Source organism: Pinus tabuliformis, chromosome Q, assembly GCF_031772625.1.
Source record: "Pinus tabuliformis cultivar Carrire ecotype Pingquan chromosome Q, CPIR1, whole genome shotgun sequence".
Classification (NCBI taxonomy): Eukaryota; Viridiplantae; Streptophyta; class Pinopsida; order Pinales; family Pinaceae; genus Pinus; species Pinus tabuliformis.
In genome coordinates, this window is record NC_142296.1 from 465,236,308 (window position 1) to 465,253,824 (window position 17,517).

Sequence of the window (17,517 nt, forward strand, 5' to 3'; positions counted from 1 at the left end):
GGCTTTGATCTTTGGCCTAGGGAAAAGTGTCCAAAAGAATTTAATTTTTCTCCTAAAGTGACTTTATAATTTTATAAAGTTAAATCTAATTTAAAAGTGACTTTAAGTGATAAAGTTACTAAGTCTAATTTTAAAGTAACTTTTATAAAGTAAATGAAAAATTAGAAAGGAAAAGTGACTTTGGAAATAAATGACTAAGTGGGTCTTTATTAAAGTGGGGTGAATTAAAAAATAGAAAGTGAGATTTAAATGAGCATTTAATCTCAGCCATTGATCTAAATCTATTTCAGCCATTGGATTTAGAGATCACCCAAAAGTCACTTGGATCACCCAAAAGTCACTTGGAGTTATATTAAAGGAGGAAAAGGTCATTCATTCTTTCATGAGCAGATTGGGAGAAGGAGAGCAAAAGAGCAAGAGAGATTTCTGAGCAGGGAGGAGAAGGAGACAGCAGCTTGGCACACATTCCAAGGCAGCAGTTGAGCAGATTTGTACAGCTGATTCAGCACATAGTGAAAGGCAGATTTTTGCACAAAAATCGAGGAGCAGTTTGCTGATTTTTCTGCACACAAAACGGAGGCCGTACAGCATTTATTGCTGTCCTGTTTGCTGTAATTTCCAGATTGCTGTGAGGCACGGGAAAGGAGATAAGTTGTAAATTTGCTTGCTGATTTTTTGCTGAATAATTCTCACTGTAAAAAGGCAATTTTCAGAAATAAAGAAGAGCTCTCAAACTGGTTTTCCCCAAGAGTTGTAGGGGGTTTTTCCAGGGTCAAGTTGACCAAAAATATCAGTGTTTTAATGTGTTTTAATGGCTGTTTTTGATTGCTGATTTTTAATTCTGCAATTTCCAGCATTCTGAAAAATTTCCAGAATTTGTGTTTTCAGCAATATTTATTTTTTTCAGTCTGTTAAATGTATGGTTATGGGAATGGGCATTTAACTACATGGGAGAAATAAGGAGAAACTGAAAACCGGGGTGGGAAAACAGAAATTTCTACATGGTATCAGAGCTTGAGTGCTGAAGGGCAGTTTGGGACAGCAAAAGGAAAAATTACAGTTGCTGATTTTTCACTCAGAAAATTCCAGCAAGCTGATTTTTTCATAAACAGCAGTTTTATCTTTACTACAGCAGTGCTATTTTTCAGTTTTAGGACAGCAGGATGTCATTGGGATTGAGGGTGGAGGATAGACTGGATGGGCATATAAATTACAGCGTTTGGAAGGAGAGAATGCAGAGTATCTTTGAGGAGGCAGAAGTCTGGGATATCATGGTGCATACCGCACAGAACCCTGTTGTTGTGCCCACTGATGTTACTCAGTTGGTTGAGTATAAAAAGAAGAACAATAAGGGTAAGAGGCTGATTCTAGACGGAATCAAAGACCATTGCATTCCTCATGTGAGAGGAAAGAGCAATGCCCATGAGATGTGGACAGCATTGTCCAATCTCTACCAGAGTACCAATGAGAACCGGAAGATGGTCCTGAAGGAGAAGCTGAAGAAGATTAAGATGGGGAATGATAGTGCAGCTGGATATCTCACAAAGATTACCAATGTGAGAGATGAGTTGGCAGCGATTGGAGAGGCCATTCCACCCACTGAGTTGGTGCGGATTGCAGTGAATGGCCTCCCCCGTTCATGGTTGAACTTTGCTGATGGGGTTTGTGCACGTGAGACCCTTCCCACATGGGAGAGGTTTTGGGATGATTGTATTCAGACAGAGATCAGGAAAGGTCAGCTTGGGGCAGCCAAGCCAGTTGAGCAGGATGAGGATGTAGCACTGGTGGCAGGAGGCAAGAAAGGCAAAGGGAAGAAGCAGGCTTCCACAAGCAGTGGTGGGGGCAAAGGCAAAGGTAAAGGTAAACAGGGGAACACACAGAAGGACTATTCCAAGGTGAAGTGTTGGAATTGTCAGAAGATGGGACACTATGCAGTTGTGTGTCCGGAGAAGAAGAAGAAGAAGGGGAAGAACCAGGATGTGGTAGCTTCAGCTGAGATTGAGGACTTTGCAGGTCGTTTTGACCGGGAGTTTGCGTTCACTACATGTGAGTCCTCTAGTGCAGGATCACCTGCCACACAAGTTCAGAGGGAGCATGCTTTTCCCTCGATTAGCGGAGCATCTACAGGTATCTGGTATGTGGACAATGGGGCTTCACGTCACATGACAGGAGTCCGGGAGTACTTCTCAGAGCTTTCAGAGAGTGGCACTGATATTGAGGTAGTACTCGGTGATGACAGAGTTGTTAGAGCAGTCGGGGTGGGTACACTGACATTTCAGAGGGAGTCCAGACCTCCCTTGAAAGTGTCAGATGTTCTTTATGTGCCAGGGATGAGGAAGAACGTCATATCCGTCTCAGCTTTGGAGGACAGAGGATATGAGGTACTGTTCAGGGGAGGACAGGTGTTGATGTATCCCAGGGGCACTCCAGCTGATTCAGCTAGAGTGATAGGTGTACGCCATGCAAAGGTGTACAAGTTTGCATTCCAGCCCCTTTTGGCATTGAGCAGTAGTACCGACAGCAGAGCTAGCAGTTCTGAGCTGTGTGAGATTTGGCACCGCAGGATGGGACATATGTATCATGGAGCCTTGAGGACATTGCGGGAGATCACTACAGGTGTGCCAAATTTCAGTACTTATCACTTTGATACTTGCAGAGATTGTGCGATGGGCAAATTTGCCAAATCCCCTTTTCCCAGCAGTGACAGCAGAGCGACTGGGATACTTGATTTGATTCATTCCAATGTGAGCGGTCGGATGTCTCATGTTTCCTTGAGTGGATATGAGTACTATGTCTTATTCATTGATGATCACTCCAGGAGGACCTGGATTTATTTCTTGAAGACCAAGAGTGAGGTCTTCAAGCAGTTTCAGGAGTTCAGAGCTCTTGTGGAGACTCAGACAGGTCGAAAGATCAAGTCCCTGAGGTCGGACAATGGAGGAGAGTACACCCTTGGAGAGTTTGTTGACTATTGTGCGGAGGCAGGCATTAGGAGGGAGTTCACTGTTCCTTACAACCTCCAGCAGAACGGGGTTGCGGAGAGGAAGAACAGATCCATCATAGGGGCTGCCAAAGCCATGTTACATGATCAGGGGTTGCCATTGTTCTTGTGGGCAGAGGCCTGCAACACAGCTGTTTACTTGCAGAACAGGAGTCCGCATCGTGCCTTGGGGCACATGACTCCGGAGGAGGCTTTCTCTGGGAAGAAGCCTGATATTGGTCATCTTCATATCTTTGGATGCATTACATACTCCTATATACCCAAGGAGAAGAGGACCAAACTAGAGCCCACCGCAGAGAAGGGTATCTTTGTGGGCTACAGTGAGACCTCAAAGGCCTTTCGGATTTACATTCCTGCACAGAGGAGAGTTGTTGTCAGACGGGATGTGAAGTTCGAGGAGGACAGGGCCTTTAGGAGGTCACGGGAGTTAGAGTATCTGGATCAGCCAGACCCTCAGCAGCAGTTGAGTCAGTCGCAGGGATCCAGTGGGCAGGGATCAGGAGGATCCGGAGGTACATCTATGAGGATGTCAGGTCCGTCAGTGAGTAGTGGCTCACCGAGCCAGAGGGGTGGTGCTCCGGGCAGCATGCAGAGCAGTTCACAGAGCAGTTCACTAGGGAGTCCACTGATGGACAGTTCACACGGTACCTCAGCTTCTACAGGTTCAGGTGCAGGCAGGAGGACAGCAGACAGACAGTCAGGAGTTCAGGCTACTGATGATGATGAGGAGGAGGAGTTTCATTCTCCGGTGGGAGAAGTGCGCTCAGGGAAGAGGAAGCCCAAGTGGCTTCAGGACACCTTGAGAGATGCCACATCTGTTGCTGAGCCGAAGAGGCCGGTCAGAGAGAGTAGACCACCTGAGAGGTTTTGTAGCTATATGGCGATGGTTACCAGCATCCTTGACTCTGAGCCTTCTAGCTATGAGGAGGCAGCTAGCCAGCAGGTCTGGAGAGAGGCCATGCAGGAGGAGTATTCTTCTATCATGAAGAATGATGTTTGGGAGGTGGTGCCGAGGCCTGAGGGCAAATCCGTGGTTACTTCCAGATGGCTTTACAAGGTAAAGTATGCTGCAGATGACAGCATTGAGAAATTCAAAGCGAGGTTTGTGGCTAGAGGGTTCTCCCAGGTAGAGGGAGTTGATTATGAGGAGACCTTCGCTCCCGTGGCTCGATATACTTCGATCCGCTCCATTATATCGATAGCAGCAGAGATGGGTTGGAAGATCCACCAAATGGATGTGAAGACCGCATTTCTCAATGGCTTCATACAGGAGGAGGTGTACATTGAGCAGCCACAGGGCTTTGAGGTGCATGGGAAGGAGTCCCATGTGTGCAGATTGAAGAAGGCCCTTTATGGCCTGAAGCAAGCTCCCAGAGCTTGGTACTCCAGGATAGATGCATACTTGCAGGGGATGGGTTTCACAAAGAGTGAGGCAGATCCGAACCTTTACTTTATTGTGATTGGTGAGGAGCCTCTCATTCTGGTGCTGTATGTGGATGACTTGATCATTACAGGTGCAGAGAGACTCATAGAGCACTGCAAGAGAGATCTTGCAGCGGAGTTTGAGATGAAGGACATCGGCTTGATGCATTACTTTTTGGGTTTGGAGGTGGGGCAGGAGGAGGGGCATTTCTTCCTGGGGCAAGGGAAGTATATTGTGGACATCCTTAGCAGATTCCACATGGAGGATTGTAGACCCATGTCGACACCGATGATCACCAACTGGAAGAAGCTTCATGCTTCAGATTCCGAGTTGGTGGATCCCACATTGTACAGGCAGCTGATTGGTTCCTTGATGTATTTGGTCAACACTAGACCAGATATCTGTTTTGCAGTCAACACGATGAGTCAGTTTATGTGTGAGCCTAGGAAGGTTCACTGGGTGGCTGCAAAACACATTTTGCGGTACTTGCAGGGGACAGTGGATTATGGTCTAGACTACAGGCAGGGAGATGGAGTGAGATTGGCAGGATACACTGATTCTGATTGGGCAGGTTGTGCTTCTGATAGGAAGAGCACTTCAGGGTGCTGTTTTGGGTTGGGTTCAGCAGTAGTGTCATGGTTCAGCCGGAAGCAGCAGTCAGTAGCACTGAGTTCAGCGGAAGCAGAGTATATGGCAACCAGTCTAGCTAGTTGTGAGGCTATCTGGCTTCGCAAGATGTTGTTTGGCTTATTTGGTCAGCCGTTGAGACCTTCAGTGATTTACTGTGATAATCAGAGTTGCATTAAACTCACGGAGAATCCAGTATTTCATGACAGGTCAAAGCATATCGGGATCAGATATCATTTCATCAGAGACTATGTTCAGAAGGGAGCTGTGAGACTTGAGTATATTTCCACTGATGAGCAGGTTGCAGATATTCTTACCAAAGCCTTACCACGGGGCAAGCATGTCTACTTCAGAGACAAGATGGGTGTGGTGAGGAACACCTTCCTCGGTAAGAGGGAGTGTTGAAATTTGGTACCGGAGGACAGGTGGTTCCCTTAGGCTTTGATCTTTGGCCTAGGGAAAAGTGTCCAAAAGAATTTAATTTTTCTCCTAAAGTGACTTTATAATTTTATAAAGTTAAATCTAATTTAAAAGTGACTTTAAGTGATAAAGTTACTAAGTCTAATTTTAAAGTAACTTTTATAAAGTAAATGAAAAATTAGAAAGGAAAAGTGACTTTGGAAATAAATGACTAAGTGGGTCTTTATTAAAGTGGGGTGAATTAAAAAATAGAAAGTGAGATTTAAATGAGCATTTAATCTCAGCCATTGATCTAAATCTATTTCAGCCATTGGATTTAGAGATCACCCAAAAGTCACTTAGATCACCCAAAAGTCACTTGGAGTTATATTAAAGGAGGAAAAGGAGGAAAAGGTCATTCATTCTTTCATGAGCAGATTGGGAGAAGGAGAGCAAAAGAGCAAAAGAGATTTCTGAGCAGGGAGGAGAAGGAGACAGCAGCTTGGCACACATTCCAAGGCAGCAGTTGAGCAGATTTGTACAGCTGATTCAGCACATAGTGAAAGGCAGATTTTTGCACAAAAATCGAGGAGCAGTTTGCTGATTTTTCTGCACACAAAACGGAGGCCGTACAGCATTTATTGCTGTCCTGTTTGCTGTAATTTCCAGATTGCTGTGAGGCACGGGAAAGGAGATAAGTTGTAAATTTGCTTGCTGATTTTTTGCTGAATAATTCTCACTGTAAAAAGGCAATTTTCAGAAATAAAGAAGAGCTCTCAAACTGGTTTTCCCCAAGAGTTGTAGGGGGTTTTTCCAGGGTCAAGTTGACCAAAAATATCAGTGTTTTAATGTGTTTTAATGGCTGTTTTTTATTGCTGATTTTTAATTCTGCAATTTCCAGCATTCTGAAAAATTTCCAGAATTTGTGTTTTCAGCAATATTTATTTTTTTCAGTCTGTTAAATGTATGGTTATGGGAATGGGCATTTAACTACATGGGAGAAATAAGGAGAAACTGAAAACCGGGGTGGGAAAACAGAAATTTCTACACTATGAAGCTTCAGTATATATCAATTGATGAACAGGTAGTGGATATTCTCACCAAGTCATTGCCAAGGGGCAAGCATATATATTTCAGAAATAGGATGGGAGTGGTGAGAAACACCTTTCTCGGTAAGAGGGAGTGTTGAAAATAATGCATTTATCTTTTTGGCCTAGGAAGACACGTTAATGACCTTTTTGTCATGTGACATCATGAGTTTTATTAATGTGATGGAGGAAAGTTACTTTTTATGGGTTATGTATTACGTACTTTAATATATTAATGTCACTAGTGTTATAAAGTGAATTTAGGAGAAAAGTACAAAGTACACTTTTTAATATTGAAATTACTTTTATGTTTTAAAAGTGGCTTTATGAGAGAAAAAGTGCACATGGTACAAAAACATTAAAAGGTAACTAGGAGACTCATTAATTGAGGGGGGGCACATGAGAGAAGAGGTCAAGAGAGGGAATGATCTCCACCCTTGATCTAATGAGCTGAGATAAACCATTAGATCTCAAGGGTTAGGATTCTTTTCTTTTGAGAAGACAAAAAGGGAAAAAGGAGAGTGAGGCTCTCATTATTCGCATGTGCATTTTCAGAAGAGGAGCAGAAGAGCTTGAGAGGAGGTTGTGATTCCAGAACTGAGAAAGGGAGATCGAACAACAAGAAGGCTACCAAACCCGAGTTTCCAGCTAAAGAATACAAGCATGTAGACCGAGAATTTCGGGAGAGTTAGTAGGCCGAGATTCAAGGTGAGTCTGCATTGATTTATAGGGAGGTTGAGAGTGGTTCTCAGCGTAAATTTCATGGAGGAGAAGAGTTGTTCGAAGCTCTATTTCCTGGTAAAATCACTGTTAACTAGGCCGCATTTCAAGGAAGTCTGTTAGTGATTTCCTACATGCAGACCGATGCAGAAATAAGGGACAGTTTGCATCGGATTTATGTCATTTGGCATAAGAGGATACCTCTTAGCATAAGTCAACATTAGAGCAGTGATTTGAAAGTGGTTTAAAATGCTAGAGATATGGAACAGTGGCTTGAACTTCCAGAATTAGAGTTTAAGCCTTGACAAAAACTCCAAGGAAGCTGGAACAACATTTAAGGGGAAATAAGTACCATAAAATGTTATTTGTGTTGAAAATTGTAACTAGGTTCGGTCTTCATTATGATGTAATTGTAATCATGACATTGTATTCTTTATAGAGAAAGAAAGAGAAAAAGAAATTATATTTTATTTTTGGAGTATAGGTTTCATACTCGGGTTTGAGTCAAAAGCATGTTCTTCATGCTTTTAGGTCTTCTAGGTCTTTTGAGGACAAAGAATAATATCGGTCATGTGTCATAGTCCCATTTGGACTCATTGTTATGAAGGAATATATTTATTTTGTCGAGAAAAATCTATGGATAAGTCCAAGACCAAGTCAGCCCAAGAGCAAGATCAAGTCAGCCTAAAGGAAGGCTATTCGACCCCTCAAGGAGGTTATTAATGCAAAGGAGCTCGAGCTCATTTGGGCACTCACTCAAGTCAAGTTTGATCTGCAATAACGAAGGAAGGAAGAAAAAGCAAAGTGTTTTGGGGTAAATCTCTCTCTCTCTCACACGCGCGAAGCTAGGGTTTCTATGAAGCTGCAGTTGCAGGAGGCCGAAGTTGCAAGGCCAAAATTTTGTGAAGCAGTTGCAGGGCCCGAAGTTGCAGTATCGAAGTTCTGGAAGCTGCCTTGAAGGAAATATTGTTGGGGGTTGGCTTGGGGCTTGGAGGGTTTGTTGGCTTTGGTCTTTGGGTCTTGGAAGTCTCTTTTGTAAGCAGATTCTAAAGAAGAAGAGAAGCATTTTTCTGGGTTTTCCCCTTGGAGGGGTTTTGCCTTGGCTTGGAGCCTATATCTTGTGTACTTTGTCTCTTTGTGATCTTCATTGTTTTGATAATTGCTTAATGAACAAAACTAAAGAAGAAATAAAGAATCAACTAATGTCACAAGCAATTATCATGAAAAGGAAAATAAGTTCTAATCTACAAGTCTCCATATTTTCCAACATGGTATCAAAGCAAAGGTGCAAGAAGGAGACTGAAGATCACATCCTTGTTGGCATTATGACAAGGGTTATAAGAAAGGGTTTCAAGGTTCTCGGAAATCTCACTACATCTATCAAGAATTGTCTATTGAAGATCATATCAAAGCTCACAAAGGAAGTAGCAAATGCAAGTTTGTTCTCCGCTTTATCTGGCATATTCAAGGACAAGAATGTATGGATTATTGACAGTGGTGCCTCCAGACATATAACGAGAGAATGCAGTCAACTCAAGGGAAACTCATCTCATACTATCGAACATGGAGACAACAAGAGCTATCCAGTGAAAGGCATTGGATCTACATCACTGGAGCTCGAGTCAGGTGGAAGCATTCACCTCAACAACATTTTATATGTTCCAAGTTTGAAGAAAAAAATACTTTCTATTTCTTGTCTAGAGGATAAGGGTGATAGAGTTGCTTTTGTTGATGGCAAGGTTTTGGTTTGGGGTAAGGGCTCTAGTATTAATGAAGCAAGGGTGATTGGGATTCGTGAGGGGACATTGTATAGACTCTATATACTTCTAGCTCAAGCCCTAGTAGGCTAGTTCACTTAGAAGTGATTCCTTCCGAACTATGGCACAGAAGATATGGACACCTTCATTATAAGATTTAACGTCTGCAACTACAATCTACTCTTCTTCATGGCCCCTATTTGCACCAACAATGTGTTTTATACATGTTGTTGTATAATTCTTGAGCTGAAGGTGAGTAACACTAACCGGTTTGTTGTGTAGTTCTGGTGAGTTTCTCCCTAAGTGTAGATTCGAGGACAAAATATCTCTCATCTTCATAAAGGATAATTTCATTTTCCACCTTGTACCTGCAATCATGAATGAGTTTGTCCAACACTTCGCAAGCAAACTTATTCTTAGAGTATCCTACTAAGAGGTAGGCTCTCCAATCTCTCAAGAATGTGTCATGCTCAGCAATTTCCTCATGTCCTGCCTTATTAGATTGTATGTCGTTACTTGAACTTCTACAAGCAGTCATGCAAGTGACTTCGCTTGCATGGGTATGACCTCCCTTTGCTAGGTTAACAATTAGGGGGCCCCCATTGGGCATGCCTCTTACTACTACCTTGCTCCCCTTTGGGTCTCGAAATTCCATTTCCATTGCGTGGTAGTTCATCACGAACCTTCCTAGTGAGTATAACCATTGGACTCCCAACACCATATTAGTATCTGCCAATTCTATCACATAAAAGTCATCCGTAAGCATATACTTACCAAGTGTGACACTCAATTGTAGAACTGCTTGTGTTCATGTCATATGATACCTATCAATTGCCCTTACTTCAAAGCCCTCAAATTACTAGACAGGATGCCTCTCCTTACCACCATGGCTGCATCAAAAAAGTTGTAAGTCGCTCCACCATCTATCAATGTTATGATTCGTTGCCCTTGTATAGTACCATTTATTTTGAATGTGTGATATTTAGGGACTCCTGAGAGAGTGCCAATAGTACCTCCTTCAATTCTCAGAAGTGGCCTCCTTGTTGCTTTAGGGGTGGTGCTTCTTCAAAAATAATAAGCTCCTTGCTTGGTGGTTGTGTTGTATCACCCTCATTGTCACTATCAGGTAGAACTTCAATGTAGTGAATCTTTCCCTTTCCCAAACACCGATGATCGAGTTCCCATGGCTCTTTGCAAATGAAGCAAAGATTCTTTCTTCTAAACTCGTTTTGAGCCTCTTCATCCAACCAATCCTTCTTAGTTTCCTTGTCTAGAGATATCTTCTTGCCCTTATCTTTTGGAGGGACTTGTGGCATGGGTGGAATCTTCACTTTTGGTGTTGCACCTCCCATATCTCGAGTCTTCTTGATGGTGTCCTGTAGGGTTGCGAGATTGAATGCCTTAACCCAACCCTACAAGGGTTCGGCTAATCCCTCTGTGGAGCATGATTAGTCTTTCTTCGGCTATGTCTGTGACCATGACTGTAGTCCGTTCGAATTCTGTGATATACTCTTCATGTGATCTAGTCTGTTTGAGATGTGCCAACTCTGTAAAGTGTATATCTGGGTTCTTTAGATCAAATTAGTCTATCATCCTATGTGTAAAGTCTACATAAGAGATGATGTTTGCATGCACCAACATAACCAATCCATGATACCACCATTCGTGTACTTCTCCCTCCAAATGTAGTGCTGCAAATTGGATAGCGTTTGCTTCCTACATGGGATTAAGTCATAAATAGGTGTCCATTTTTGCATCCAAGCCCTTGTTGAGCATTTTGATGACCCATCAAAAGAGGGGATGGATAGTTTTCCCCGAAAGCATAAAAGGCTTATACGCTCACAAGCTGGCACAATTCTAGCTCTGATACCACTGTAGTGTCCTAAGGTAATTTTTTTGCCCTAGGGCTTCTTATTTAGACAAAATTTCCAATTGAATTTCCACCAAAGTTATTTAACAGATACTAATCAACCACAGTAAGCATGCACCATTGAGACAACAATAAACAATAGGAATTTTCTCTAATCCACAATAGTTGGGCTAACAACCAATAACCAAATCACTGTAATTGTTGTCCAACAAACCATATTCAACAAGAAATTAAATTGTACCAAACCATATGATGGCTAACAGAAACTGGGCTACTATAAATAACTCATCATCTATTGTTTTGTTAATAATGGAACCTTGTAGTAGTCCAGTCCCATTCCATGACTTCCACAGCCCCTTTTGCCTTGCCTGAGTTAGGATTGTTGTTCCTAGCTTATTGCCACTAGGGATCCGAAATCCTTTCCTTCAACAACCACTGTAATAAATTTGATGGCATAGCAATGTCCCTCTTCAACTATCAAATCCAGGACCGCTGCAAATCCATAGTAACCTTTACCAACCTGCGGCTAGAATTCGGTATGCTTCCCTGTGGCCTGTGGATGTTTGTGGGTTTCCTCAGGGTGCCCAAATTGCCTCAAGGAGGCCCAAGTGCCTCAGAAATGCCCACCGAAAATTGCCCAGAATGTGCCAACAATTCTGCTAGAAAAATCCAATCTGCCTCAAAGCAGAGAGCACCAATACAAAGTGCCTTAAAGAATATGTTGTGTGCCAAAACAAGAGAAGATATTCAATCTTCATACCAAACAGAATAGCTCCAATGACCTGTGCTAGAACAAGGAAAGGGAGACTAGGTAGGGTGGGATCACCTCCACCGAAACTAGTCAAGAAGAAAAAGCAGTCTTAAAACCATCAAAGCCTCGGGCTCAATGAAAAACAGAGACAAATTAATCCAAACCCATGATGATCAAATCATTCTAACTCTCTTGTATTTACAGATTTCCTTATGGTGGTTTCTCCTCCTTAATTAATTGAGTGGGGTTCATAACAAACCCCAACTTTGGGCTTTTTTGCCCCAGCTGCCTCAAAACTTGCCCTCTGCTACCCAAACATTGGGTATTTTGGTGTTTTCCCCTTTATCAAAAGACTATAACCTACGGGGATTGATAGGCTACTTCGTCCCTTGGGCCAATTAATCCCTTCGGGACATTACAACTTGAGAGACACGTTGAGCCTCCTTTGGCCTCATAATTTTGCTCCAAGACAACTCAAGCCATTTCTCAAGGGAATGTTTAGATTCTAGAGCAAATCGTCCCTCCATTCACGCAAGTGAAGCCTCTCCAGGTGGGACATCAACCTTCTTTAAGGGCTTTAAGCAATGTAAAGTTAAATTTTTGTAATGCCTTAGTCTCCAAGTCTATTTTAGAATACCAGTGAACCTTTTTGAGGTTTCTTAGACATTTTCTAAGGAGAAAAAGGGGGATAAACGTTGATAACCTCTTCTATTAACAAAGATCTCACTCTCCTCCCAAATTGTTGTGAATTGTTGAGATTGTTATGCCATAATGTAATATTTTCATGAAGCTTTGGTCGCAACTTTGAAGCCTCTTTTTTTTGGCTATTCCACTACAAGACTACTACGAGGCTATCAAGATCAATCCATTGAAGGGCAACTTTGTCACTTGGAAGGAGACGTATAGGGTAAATTCTCTCACTTATCTCTTGTTGGTGTGAGGTAAGCATTAAATATACTTGTTGGGGACACCCTAGAGGTTCTTCAACAAGGGTTTGATTTTATTTCATTCCATAGTTGATCTTATGATTGAAAGCTTCCCTTTGGAGGCATCCCTTCTAGTAGGGCTTGGTTTCATAACTTGTTTTGATTAGACAAGAAGGTAATTTAAATTCTAGGGTTCTACCTTCTTGCCCTAATTCACAAGCATTGAATAACCAACTTATGAGAAGCATTCATCTTGACCCCATAGGGCCCTAGTGGAGATAAGGCATCCGCCCTAAATCCAACAACCAACCACTATTTTTTACAAAATTCAAGTTCTTGCCTTTTTATTTATTTATATTCTTGAAAATCCATAAAAATACAAAAATACAAAATACCAAAAATAGTCTCATCTCAAGGTACACATCTTGTGTTTTGTGTCTCTCTAGCAACATCTAACAACCAAAGGTGAGATGGCCCTCTCTTTTTGTGGAATGTTTTGCTCTAACATCATTTGTCAAGGGTTTTTCAAGGTCTTCTAAAATCTCGAATGAAGTTGAAGACATCTTCTAGAAGGATTTGTGAATCCCTATCCCGGGATTTAAAGGAAATAAGGTGAGATCTAAATTCTAACCATATAAACCCTAGCTTTATTTTTTATTAGTTTTCATTGCATATTCATCTTATTTAGAAAAAAAATAGCCTTCCAAAGTGCTATAAAGTGCCATACGTTGATTGGGAGGAAATTTAGGCATAAACCTAGGGGTATTATCCCTCCAATTTATGCAATTGTTATTACAGATTGCAGTACCTTTATGTTTTATCACATAAATATGTTGTTGGGTTGTTATTTCGCTAATATTTCATAGCCCAAGAATTAGCAACCATAGATAATTGATCCTAGTGTGTTTCCACAATCCCGAGTGGCTTCAAAGGAACTCTAAAGTTGTGTTTTCTATGAACTTTTTCATTTAAAAATGTTGGAAGTGCCAGAAAGCAGCAAGCTTGTCCTTTTTTAGATCATACAATCAAAAAGAGATCACCTCACTTGGTGTATGCACCTTTGCCTCAACTTGCGACATCAAAGGTAGTATTTATTTGAGGTATTTCACTCTTTCTCAAATGTTGGTTTGTATTTTCTACATTAGAAACTTACATATCAAACTAGGTACTTATGTTCAATTAACTCCTAACCTTCACCATATCTAGGGTTTCTAGGCACCGGTCTACTAACTTGCTGGTGAAGCAATCAAAGTATTGGAATACTCCCTGTGGCATTGTAGGAGTTGGCCTAAAGCTAAGTAACATGACACGTCGTCGCCCACCCCCCCCCCCCCCCACCGTGTCACATATTTCATGTGTCGTATCATTCATAAGGCTTGGACAAATCCATTTCCCAACACTTGGAATCCCTTTTAACATTGCTTAATCGCCATTAGTTGCACTCGAAAACCTTGTGTCCGACATGAGTTTGACTTGTGTCTAGTGAAAAAACATCTTAAAATCAATTTATTACCTCATTCTCACACAATTCAGTCACAGGTTTGGAGCTCTCAAAGGTTTTGGAGTGCAACTAAGGGCAATTAAGCAATGTTAAAAAGGATTCCAAGTGTTGAGAGGTGGATTTGTCCAAGCCCCATTAATGCTATGCAATTAATGGTAATTTTAAATTCTTAAATTAAAAGTGACATTCTCCTTTATCTTTCATTTTCATCCTTTTACTTAAATTTTTAACATTACCATTAATTGACTCAGAATGTTTGGGAGTAATTTTGATCTCATTGGATTTCATATGGAGAAAGTAGAATTTTAGATCCCACTCAAAATCCAGCAAAAAAATAACAGTTTTTAGGATTTTGGGATTGGGGGGATTGCAACATTTCCATTGGAGTTTGTCATGTATGAGGGTATGGAACTAACATTTAATTAAGAGGACCAAGCCCTCTATGTACCTCGATGTTGGTGGCATTGATTGTTGAACTTCTCTGTCATGAACCTAGTAAAAATGTACCAATCACTCAAACAAAATCTTGATTTGGCATGTTAAGTTTTTTCTATCTTATTTTAATGCTTAGAGAGTGATATTGATGATGAGCATCCCAATATAGGCAATGATTTTGATGATATGTAGTACTAGTTATTTGTTGTAGCATGATTTTTTGGGCTCTACAAGCCATATAAAATGTTGATGTATTTTTTATTCAGAGATGGATTACACTCAATAATATTTTGGTTATATGCATAGTTGTATGATTGGATTTGTATCATCATCATGTAAATGTTTTATATATTTCATATTTTATGTGTAATTCACTAATTTGTTATATTTTTTAATATATATTATATAACGTGTCCTACGTGTCATGTTCCAGGGGATCCCTGTGTCACGTGTCGGATACACATATTTCTGTGTCTTATGTGTCTCGTATGATGTATCCTCATGTCATGTGACTTAGGCCTAAAGTGAGATGAGAATGTGTTGAGATGACAGTGGGTACATCTTGTTGAAATTTTGTACCTGTGGTCGGTATTTAAGTCAACGAAGTCAAAGGAAAACAAATTATTATTTTATTGTTCATTTAGGCTCCAAAATTATCAAGTCGGTGCCACTAGTTGAAGGGGTTTGATCCTTGGTCAAAACCCACGTGATTAGACACAAATATATTGACATTTTGACCTCCTCACTTGGCATCAATTCGTGTCTCACAAAAAGAGCAATTAGTCATCAGTTCACATGTGCGAAGGAGCAGAAGAAGTCTGACGTTGACCACCAAATTTTGGATTGAAGTTTGACTCGTTGACCAACATTGATTTTAGCATTTTCTGGGCTGCTTTGACTTGGAATCTTTGACTGATTATTGGATTGAATCTTTGGGCATCTTTGACTAAATTGTTGACCGAATCTCTAAGCAGAAATTTGGACGTTGACTAAACTTGTTTGACCAATGTTGATCGCAAGTCAACTGTGGCAGTTTGACCGAATTTTTTGAGGGAGTTGCAAGGCCAAAATTCGGCTTGTCGTCCAGATTTGACTAGTTGAATAGAAGTATGATTTTTCTCTCTCCTTTGACTGGCTTTGTCTTGGAAAGTGGTGTGGTAAATTTGACTATGTTTTGACTAGAAAATTCAAATGTACATTTGATTGAATTGAACAATTTCTCCTAAGAAAAGATTGTTGGGATTGTCCCTGGTTTGGGTTTTCCCAAGATAATTTCTTGTCTCTTGTGCATCATTGTTTTACCGTGATGTTGAAATTTTCTAAAGTGTAATTGCTTAATGATCTAGAATGTGCTAACGATATAATTGTATCATTGGAAGTAATTGTCTGGCAGAAAATTGTGCTTTGTCTTAATTGCACCTTAAAAATCAACACTCCAGCATGCTTACTGCTTAGCACCTCGACCATACCTTTCTGAGGTTGTTATCCAAGCAATTACAGACCCCATGTAGGGTGGCACCATGTTCCTCTGAGATACCCTCGATCTTCCTGATGTTACTATAGAAAAACCCTAGTTCGAATCCAACTCTACACTTTTCATTTGGCTAAAGTAAGTAGGCAGTGGGCTTCGAGCTCTCCAAGCCAAGCAAAGGTTGTTCTTCCTTCCCAACAAGATTCATATAGAAGAGGATCTTACCAAATCCCCAAGTTAGAAAGCTAAAACGCTCCAGGGAGCTAGATGCAACAACATGACAGGCAAGGAAATGTAATTAGAGATGTCAAGGCTTGCTACCCACCAAAAGTGGGTACCCCTTCGGAGAAATTTTCTCCTAATCATTTTCTTCTAGCCGACAACTAGCAGCCCCTGATAGCCACCTTGTAACCGATGTGATCTGCCACTTTATCTCCGCCACCTACATCAATTGTATGTCTCCTCACCCATTTTTCAAAAGCACATGTTAGAAGGTGGGCAATCCGACCCAAAATGTATGTTATTCATTGTGCAATCGGGTGCTTATGCTTAGTTTTCATTTGGGCATTTGGCATGGACTATTGGGTGACTTGGAAGAAGGAAGGGTTTTGATCGTGGTTTTGTTCCCTCACCTTAAAGGGAGGGTTCATCTTCAATCTTAGTCTAGTGGGACCTCCCCTAATGGCCCATGGCTTTAGGAAGGGCACTACTTGGGAAACCCTGATTGAGATAGTGTGGTCCCATTTTCCCATTCCATATTTATCACATCCCTCCATACATTACCTGTCTTTCCCATTAGGGGTTGGGAACACCTAATAGGGTCGTCTATTAGCCATTCCTACCTAGGGAGGTAACACTATTACGTGATTAAAGCCCCAAATTTGGAAGGGAAGCCTCGTATAAAGTGTCATTTTCCCTTGACTAACAAGCTTGGTCCACTTAGATGCACTAATGATTATTGTACCTAATGGTGAAGATGTAGCATTGGACATTGTGTGTGATTGGCAGGTGGTTTTCATCATGGGTTGGGCAACTTAACTGGGGCCCAAGTCCACTAGAGGAGCATTATGACACCCTATAGGTGAAGCGTTGAGAGCCATGGGACTCCTACCACTTGCAGAGCATCATTTCATTCCATGGGCACCTATAGCACCCTAGGGGTCTGCACTTTGCCCCACATTATTCATAAGATGATGCACCTGGACAAATGTGCCCTAGCCAACTTAATAGTGATCACATGGTTTGGCAATTGATCTGAGGCCCAGATGAGGTTTGTCTCACCCCTTGAGACATGGGAGGGCTAGCACCATCCTCAGAGCCCTCAACGTTGGAGCAGAATTAGGCTATTTTATCACCAGGAGACCCATGAGACCCATTTTGTGCCCCAAACACAAAACTGAGCTCCACATGATAATTTGCATGGAAATTTTGGGGCCAACCCCTAGATCATGATTTTTGGAGCCCTCTACACTAGCACTAGAGGAGCCCAACGCATGCCCTAGAAGGGCCTACGCATACATGACGTCAACATTTCGATCTCTTTGTGGG

The 17,517-nt window shown here is 41.5% G+C and overlaps 1 protein-coding gene across 2 annotated transcripts in view; it reads right to left on the reverse strand.

The window, feature by feature from the left end:
* LOC149220199 (serine/threonine-protein kinase STY46-like) overlaps nucleotides 1-17,517 on the reverse strand; it is a 432,848-nt gene that overhangs the window by 403,829 nt on the left and 11,502 nt on the right. The window lies entirely within an intron of this gene.